Source organism: Ochotona princeps, chromosome 1 (assembly GCF_030435755.1).
Source record: "Ochotona princeps isolate mOchPri1 chromosome 1, mOchPri1.hap1, whole genome shotgun sequence".
NCBI classification, from domain to species: Eukaryota; Metazoa; Chordata; class Mammalia; order Lagomorpha; family Ochotonidae; genus Ochotona; species Ochotona princeps.
This window is the reverse complement of record NC_080832.1, coordinates 128845961-128855427: the sequence shown is the minus strand read 5'-3', so window position 1 is coordinate 128855427 and position 9467 is coordinate 128845961. Positions and strand designations below refer to the sequence as shown.

The window sequence follows — 9467 nt, the reverse complement described above, 5'->3', positions numbered from 1 at the left end:
CCCCGCCACAAGCCAGGAGGAAGCGGCTCCAAGCTACAAGGGGAGGGTGTTTCCCCCCCACACCAACCTAGCTTCGGGCACCTTCCGTTAGTGACCTATCCCCCTTCACCCCCAAACAACAATGAGGTATTCTGTATGCTAACAACATAGCTTAAAAAAAAGTAAAACAAAATTCTGCATTTTTATAAAATATATATATATATAAAATATTTCAAACTGTGTAGTCACGAGAAGTACACAGTTATAAAAAAATGCACACACTTCACTTGGCATCTCCAGCACCTTCTGCTTTCAGTGCCTGGTCTGTTTCGGCATCTCCATTTTCTGCAGGGTTATTCCCGTCCTTGCCGGCATCGGTTTTTCCCTCTTTCCCTTTGGGTACATTCTCTTTCTTTCTTTTTTTTTTTTATATATATTCATTTATTCATTAATTACATTGCATTACATGACACAATTTCATAGGTACTGGGATTCCCCCCCCCTTCACCCCAAACCCTTCCCCCATCATGAATTCCTTCACCTTGATGCATAACCACAGCTCAAGTTCCGTTGAGATTCCCTAATTAAAAGTTTACACCATACAGAGTCCAGCATCCCACTTGTCCAGTTCAAGTTCAACGGCCTCTTAGGGAGGCCCTCTCAGGTTTGTAGGCAGAGCCAGCAGAGCGTCACCTCAATCAGTTAGACGCTCCAACATATCATCAGCAACAGTCCAGGTATGATGAGGCTGGTGCAGAGTCCACTGATTGACATAGTCCATCTTAGGGTTTCCCCTTGTCCAGTTTTCCGCTGGAAGCATAAAGCTGAGGTGGTTGATTCATCTACTCCATTTTCCATCTTTTTTTGATTAATGCTTTGATTCCTCCATTTTGTTCAGGGGAATCCCCCTAAAAAAAAACTTTGAGGCATTCCCAGTCCAGGCTCCTACACGTACTACTAGTAAGCACAGTGCTCGCCACCTTCCATCACTCCGATCAGCTGATGGTTTTAACCCCTGGGTTGGTTCTCTTCTGAGCCCCGACCTCTATTGGAACCAATGAGTATCGCATCTCTCCCCGGCTCTGCCCATCACACTCTCGTCCCTCACCTAAACCAGTGGGAGGAGTGCTGGTCGGGTGTTGCATTCCCTACTAGCACAGGCCATTTCACCTTGGCATTTTGTGTTTTGTACTGTTTTTTTTTGTTTTTTTTTTTTTTAATTATTTATTATTTAACTTCAGTAATTACATTGTATTATGTGACACAGTTACATAGATACTTGGGTTCTCCCCACCCCTCCCCAAACCCTCCCACCATGGTGGATTCCTCCACCTTGTTGCATAACCACAGCTCAAGTTCAGTTGAGATTTCCCCATTGCAAGCGTACACCAAACATAGAGTCCAGCATCTTATTGTCCCGTCAAGTTCAACGGCTTCTTAGGTATACCCTCTCTGGTCTGATGACAGAGCCAGCAGAGTATCATCCCAGTCAATTGAAAGCTCCAACGTTTTTTTTTAATCGCAACCAAACCCGGCCAGGCCCCCACACAGTTTCAGCACTTGGGCTTGCCAGTGGATGATGTGAACCGACTCAGCCTGGTCTGCCCCAACCCTAGCCAAGTGTATGCCAGTGGGTCACATTCCAAAGCCTCTTCTGGGTTATTTACCTCCATGCTTCCTGCGTTTATTTGTAGAGTCAGCTTCCTGTCAGAGGAACTGTTCAGGTTCCTCTCTCCGACTCCTTCCTGGTGTCGGGCTTCACGCATTCCAGCAGGTCCTTCGGCCAGCTCCGCTATTCAACCCATTCTGGTTCCTGCTGTTGAGAGTTTCAGCCCAGCCACGGCTCGTCCATACCCACGTATATCTCATATATGGCTCAGATGGGGTTGAGGCCTAGCCGAGCCCGTCCAACATCTATCCTGGTCCTCCGGAGCACCAAACTGTGCTGTGGTCTAATCCGGCATGGTGCGTCAAAGCCGAATTGATATTTGTGCCAAGGGATTACAACTGTGACCCGACCAGAACTCAGCCTCCCTCTAGTTCCTGTGCCCCTTAGTGGTAGGCTCCACGCTGCCAAGCCTCCCCCACGCTCTCCAACCAGGCCTGTTGCCAGCCAGTGTTAAGTATGTCAGAGGTTGCTCTGGTCAGCCCAGAGCGCCCTATAGATTGTCATGACTCCTGCATAGACTCCACCGGCCCTTCTAAACCGTCCAATGGGGTCAGAGTTTCAGGGGATTGGTCCACGCATGCCTCACACATTCTAGCGCCGAGTATGGTTCTTGAATGCCAGTCAATGTCATAGTCCTGCCTTCTGTGACCCCTCTGCTCCTCCCTCATCCTATCAGGTAATGGGGCATCCTGATGGACAAGCCCGGAATTTTGCCTTTTAAGAGAGCTGATGTTGGCGATCGGCACTATAAAGTGACTACAGGTTCTTCAGAGGAAGATTAAATGCCTTTGAAAAGCTTAAGGACTAATACATATTCTCAGAGTACTGTGGGTTCAGCACAGAGCGTCACATGCAGCATATCAGAGAAACCAAATTCCAGAACTTCCTGGCCGGGCGGCCAGCAGGCGAAGCCTGTCGTCAAATGGCGCACTGGCCGCCCGAGAGCCTCGCACCCTATGTACGCACGTACGTGGTGGAAAGCTTGGCTGTGTTAGGCTGGAATCGTGGCAGGGACCCGAGCACCCGAGCCGCATGGCGGCCCGGGGCCAAGCGGCTTGGGCCCCCGCCTGGATCCTGCTAGCTCCTCCCCCACTCCAGCCCATGGCATGGCGCGCTCAGAGGCATTCCCAATCTGCTTCTCAGGGTCCTAGGACAACCTTCCCGCCCCAAAAGGAGGCCATCAAACCAGGACCCCGACAAATCAGAAAGCTGCCCGAGAGCCTCGCACCCCATGTATGTACGTACGTGGTGGAAAGCTTGGCTGTGTTAGGCTGGAATTGTGGCAGGGACCCGAGTACCCGAGCTGCATGGCGGCCCTGGGCCAAGCCTACATTCTCTTTCTTTTTAGGCTTGGGTTCTGGCTTTGCAGGAGCAGGTTTAGCAGACAACTTGCCGATCTTCTCTGTGGTTCATCCTTCACCTTGGCCTTATCTCCTTTAGCATCCCCTTTGGCCTTTCTCTTGGTCATGGTGGTGGTGGTGGTGGTGGTGGTGGTGGCGGGATATGGGCGCTGGGATGCAGCGGCACGCGGGGGGCTTGGGTCTGTCCAGGGATCGTCCTTGTGTCTTCTTCACAGTGCTCAAGGGTGGGCTTTTGACACAGTAGTTGAGATCCTGCTTGGGATGTGTGCGCCCCATGTTGGGATGCCTGGGTTTAAGTCCCTGCTCTGCTTCTAATCCTTATTTCCTGTTACTGTGCAAACTGGGAGTCAGCAGGTGCTGACTCAAGTATGAGGCCCCAGTGACCCTCCCACACAAAAGACAGGGTCAAGTTCCTCACTCCACAGTAGTGTCATGACCCAGCCTCATCTGTTGTGAGCATGGGTGAACCAGAGAATGGAAGATCTCTCATGTCATCCTCTCTCTTTTGTCTTTCAAATAAATAAATGTTAAACAAAAAAAAAAAAAAAAGATGAGTCCAAAAAAGAACTGGTGATTTGAAAACCAGAGAGGAAATGAAGAATTTATAGAACTTTCAGAACTGAAAAACTTAGGCTGGTTTTCATCTCCAATCGGTAAAATACAAAATTGAGAAATTTTCAAATTTAAAGGCTTCCTAAAAATCAACCTCCTGGGAAAAACTTAATCAAATTTTTAATAGATCTTTGGAAGGATTAAAGTAGTGCCTAAAAGCTTTTTTTTTCCCTCCTAGTGAAAAACAGACTCATAGAAAGCTGATATATCAAAGTAGGTGTTCCTAAGTAGATTGAATGTCTCAGAACAAATTGAGTGAATTGGGGGTATGGCGTTTGGCACATAGAGTAGTCTTGATTCATTTACAAATAAATTGATAAAGATTTTGAATGAGGCTTTTTTTCCCCCCAAAGCAACTTAGGCTGGTTTAAAAAGAGATGTGACTACTTATTAGAAAATTTATTGGTTTTCCAATTTTTTATAGGCAAGAAGCAGATTGAGAAGGTGCCCAGCTTCCCAGGAATATAGGGTGGCCAACTCATGCAGCTTGCCTGGAATGTTGCTAATTTCACTACTGCAAGTTTTACAAAACAAGAGACTCCCCTCCCCTGCTGCCGCCCCGTTTTCAGTCTTGGGCACATCAAGCTCTGTGGAGGATGGTGAACAAGGAGGGACTTCCCAAGAGCAGTGTCAAGTGCTGTGGTGAACAGAGCTTGGGACTTAGCCATGGGGAGCAGATGCAAAGCTGATTGAAGGGTCCTTCCCATCCCTTTAGGAAGGGGGAATTGTGTGGAATTTAGTTGTTCTGTTGGCCCCTAACTGCCAGCATCGTTCTTGACCCACCTCACTTCAGAGTAATAGCTTCACTTGTTCCCCATGGAACATTCTCGAGCCTCCTTTTAGAGTCTCCCCAAAGACTTTTTAGGATCTAAATGACGGCTGAGACAGCCAGTGCAAATGGGGTTTATTTTAATGGCATGCATTTACCAAGGGTCCCAGTTTTCCCAAGGCAGTAATGGTGGAGCTGAAAGCTTAATTTCCCTTTGTTCCCTGCACATTCAGGATTTGCAAGGAAGAGCATCAAGATGGGGCTGTTTAGGGAGGATTTGGTAAGCATCACCTCCTTTGTACTGTTGGTGGCAAGCCAGCACCAAGGTGGCAGGCTTGTGTCTGGTGTATGTGGGTTTCTCTCAGCTGGACACAGGCCCCTGACTGATGTGTTTAAGGCAGTCAGTGACTGTGTCAGCCTCCCTAAGAAGCTGAGATTAATTGAAAGAGAAAAGAATATTTGGGAGTTATTTTTCAGAAGGTGAATCTCTTCACAATAGGTACTTGATCCTTTTTCAAATCATTGAATAAAATCTGGAAGAAATGGTATATGGATCTATCCTCTATTGTTTCATAGGCCACGTGTCATGAAAGACTGAGGGGTATAAACGTGGAGAACCGTTTAGCTGATCAAGTCAGTCACGTGGGTAAAGATGGTAGAGATGGTGTTGTGTAATCACCACATTTAATTTTCTTCTTTCTGGACACATGATGATAATACTTCCCAGTGTCCTTTGCTTTTAAATTGGTGCCATGCCACGGGGTACTAGACAGTGGCCCTAACCATCAGCATCACCCCCTACAGTCTACTTCCCAGTCCCACAGCTTCCTGCCCTTCAGCTGCTGGCAGCTTGGGGCTCTGAGTTACTGGCTAGGGAAGAGCCTCCAGAAAGTGCTGCCTGACTTGCAATGGACTGTGACGTCAGAGGAGTATTAACCTACCGCTGATTAAACCGGTGAGACTTCATTAATTACTCTGACAAGCACAAAAGGCTAAGGGAATGAGAGGGGAGACTCCATCACCCAGGATTCAGCAGCCAGTTTCCAATGACCTTCTTTAACTAGCCCCCGACTTCTGGTTTGAAATTGAGTGGAAAAGGGAGAAAGGAGACAGCAGGTTGAAGTTCATGTCGTGGTGCCCCCTCATTCAAAGGAAGTGCCAGGGTTGGGCAGCAGAGGTCCAGAACATGAAAATATTTGCATCTCAGATTCTGAAAACACCAGGAAGCTGTCCAGGTTCTTTCACTTTCTCAAATTTGGTAACAGTTCCAGTGGTGCGTGTTCATCTGTGAGTAAGAAGAGAGCACAGTGCACTAGCACACACGTTTTCAGAGATGGACCGCATTTACATCACTGTGATTACAGTGTGCTATTATGTTGATTCTATCTTATTATGTATTAGTTGTTGCTAATCTATTGCCGCGCCTCATTCACAAATTAGTGTAGATCTGTATGTATAGAGATAGTGCAAGCAGGATTCAGTACAACCCCTGGATTCAGGCATCCTTTGGAAGTCTTGGGACATATACTTGCATAAAGAGGGTAGGTCACTCACTGTTCATGTTGATTTCAGGAAGTTCATGAGACAATAGAACTAAAAGAGTTTCTTTTGGTGTAAATATTTTTCTTTTCAACATTCATGCAAAACTTTCTCATAACATACATTTTCCACGGAGACCCTCATATTCACACGCCACCCCTCAGGGGACCACCCTCTCCTGTTACTGTTCTTTGCTTCCCAGACAAAGTGTGCATTTGCTTCCTTCTTGTGGGAAATACACATTAAACATGGGCGAGTTAATGTCAGCTCTAACAGCACGCTGGGAGTTGAAACGAGCTTGGAAGTCGTGCTGAGACCAAGATTTGAAATGTGTCTTCCAGCCCTAATAAGGTCCTTAACGGGCGACGAAAATGAACTCGCTCCCAAAAGCATTGACCTGGGAGTGTGTCTTTGTGACTTAAATTATGATTACAACTTTCCCAGCTACATTTTTATTAATGAGTTCCAAATGAAAATGTTTATCAAGAGGAAGTTCTATTCCCCGGTCCCTGGTGACACACTAAACATACTAATTGATACGACGCTGGTTTTTAAGAGACAAGAAAGTCCCGCGCCCTTTGTCACATTGACAATCGGAGCAAGCATCACCGTGGGACCTGTCAAATCCGGGCTGGCATCCAGCTATTTTGAAGTTCCTGCCTCCCCAAGGTGCATGACCACACGGATCGTGATCCTGAGCAAGATTTTCCCTCTTGCTTGTTCTTGTTACCTACATGGGGACCCTACAGGGACTCAGAGAAGCACTTCTCTTTTTTTTTGTCATGGAAAATTTCATATCACTTTATTCGATGGCCTCAAATTTCATTAGTGAGTCATTGGTGCAGATAAGGAGGTATTGGTTGCTTCTTTAAATGTGGTATAAGCTGGGCCTGGTGCTATGGCTAAGTGGCTAAATCTGGTTTGTGTTCCCGCTGTTTCACTTCCCATCCAGCTCCCTGCTTGTGGCCTGGGACAGGAGTTGAGGACAGCCCAAAGCCTTGGACCCTATTCCCCTGTGGAAGACCCAGAAGATGCTTCCAGCTCCTGGCTTCAGATCAGCTCAGCTCTGGCCATTGCAGCTATTTGTGGAGTGAAGCAGTGGATGGAAGATCTTTCTCTCTTTCTCTCCTCTCTATAAATCTGATCTGCCTTTCCAATAAAAAATAAATAAATCTTTAAAAGCGATATAAGTTGCAGTGTAGATGGAAGACAAATGGTCTCTTGTTAATGAATAAGAAAAGAATACACACATAAAATCAAGGAGGAAAACTCAGAAAGGCCAATTGGAGGACAGGGACAGAGGAGGTGGGGAAGAAAGTGCCTACAGATATAAGACACCCTTGACCTATAAATAACTTTTATTAGACAGATTAACACTATCAGTAGGTAAAGAAAACACATGAAATGTAAGTGCCAGTGAGAAGAATAGCCCCTTACATCCAATCAGATTGAAAAATGTTTTACTTTTTGTAGTAACACTTAGTTGTGTTGAAGGTACGGGAAAGAAATCGTTTTTCAAACACTACTAACGGTAGAGTTAAAGTGGAGGGCTGTTAGGAAATATGTACCCAAGGTCTTAAAACCACGACTCCTTTATTTCACTCCCAGGAATTTATACTAAGGAAATAAATATGAATGTATGGCACAGTTTATCTAGAGGGTAATTATTGCAACACTTTATTAAGACACAGAATTGGAAAACAACCCAAGTCCAACAATAGGGAATTACTTAAATGAATTACTGAGCATTCCTGTAACAGAATGCAGGGTAGCCACTAAAGATAATGGTCTGGAGTGCTTAAGGATAGACACTCCACAAATGCTTCTGACATGTTGCTGAGGAATGAATGACGCCAAGGCACAAATTAGTATTACTTTTCATTCTTGAAATAAAAGTATACGTGTTTACACAGGAAAAAACAAAGATAAGCATTGGAACATTTGATGGCTGTTCTTTTTGTGTGGTGAGGTTTTCATACAGGGAAGAAAATACAACAAATTATTTTACAGCTTGGACTATTTGGAGGAATCAGGCAGGGGGCTTCTACAGGCTCCATTGGACCATTGGTAATGGAGACAAGAAGGAGAAAGACCTGCAGGTAGGAGAAAACCTTGGGAAAAGTCAAAGATAATGGTACCTGGAGATGCTACTTGATCTGCTGTCCAAGTCCACTGTCTGAAGCCTTGGTTTTCATCCTAAGGCCTATTTGGGAAATGCAGGTGGTGTTTTGTTTTGTTTTGTTTTAAGTTTTATGAAAGGAGAGAGATAATGGGACTGGGATAACTGCTCAGTGGCTAAAATCCTCACCTTGCACATGCCAGGATCCCATATGAACACTGGTTTATGTCCTGGCTGCTCCACTTCCTTTCCAGCTCCCTGCTTGTGGCCTGGATTAGCAGTGGAGGACGGCTGAAAGCCTTGGGACCCTGCACCTACATGGGAGACCCAGAGAAATCTCCTGGCTCCTTGCTTCAGATTGGCTCAGCTTTGGTCATTGCGACCACTTAGGGAGTGAACCAATAGGAAGATCTTTCTCTTTGTCTCTCTTTTTTCTCTGTGGATATGACTTTCCAATAAAAAAAGAAATAAATCTTAGAGAGAGAGTGAAACAGAGAGAGAGAGAGAAATAATAGTTATTGCCTGTTATTGAACAGCAATTCTACTAATAAACATTCTTTGGCATTTGCTTAAGAAGAAACACAGACACATTGTATATAATAGCAAAACCCTGGAAATAACCTAAGTGTCCATCAAGGGGAGAATAAACAAGAGGTGGTAAACACACAGTGGAATACTGCGTAACAGTGAAAGCAAATGAACCAAGCACAGTGATAGGATGAATCGGAGTTATTTAATATCCAGTGAGAAGAGGAAATCTTAGAATCTTAATTGCAGTGTGATATTCTTTATAACATTAAAAATTAAGTTAAACATATTTTGGGAGTGCAGATTTATGTGACGAAACTAGAAACAAGTAGATAGGATGACAGGTATGGATGTAGGAAGACCGGGAGATGAGATAAATGATGGACACATAGGCAACTTACATCAATATGGTCATGTCGATACTGTAGATTCTGGTTGGATTATAGTCTCATGGATGTGTATTATAGTGTTATATTATTGATAAATAAATAAATAAATAAATATTTTAAATTTGAAAGAGAACTGTATTTGAATCAATGATAAGAATTGTTATGAAACAAGGATGGTGAGCAATTTAATTCAGTGCACCCCAACACACAGTGGGAAGTGGAGCCTTAGGAAGAGGTGGCTGCTAAGCTGTTGGTGGGGTAGTCAGAGCAAGGCCACAGCCCCTGTTTGCCAGGGATGGGTATCAGTGATGTTAGTTTTAAAACCTGCGCAGATATGTAAGGGATCATGCTGTGGCTTGGATATTGTTTAAATGTGTTTCTCCCCAAAGGTCATGTGTTGGGGGTCTGTGATATAACTGGGAGGTGGTAGAATTACCAGAAGGCAGGCCTCATGGGGATCCTCAGGTCATTAAGGGTGTTTTTGGTAAGTGGCTCTGGTGCC

At 45.0% G+C, this 9467-nt stretch overlaps 1 pseudogene; it reads right to left on the bottom strand.

Annotated features, from left to right (window-relative positions):
* Window positions 1–262: 262 nt before the first annotated feature.
* On the bottom strand, window positions 263–3116 carry LOC101518963 (non-histone chromosomal protein HMG-17-like; annotated as a pseudogene).
* Between the last annotated feature and the right edge of the window lie 6351 nt (window positions 3117–9467).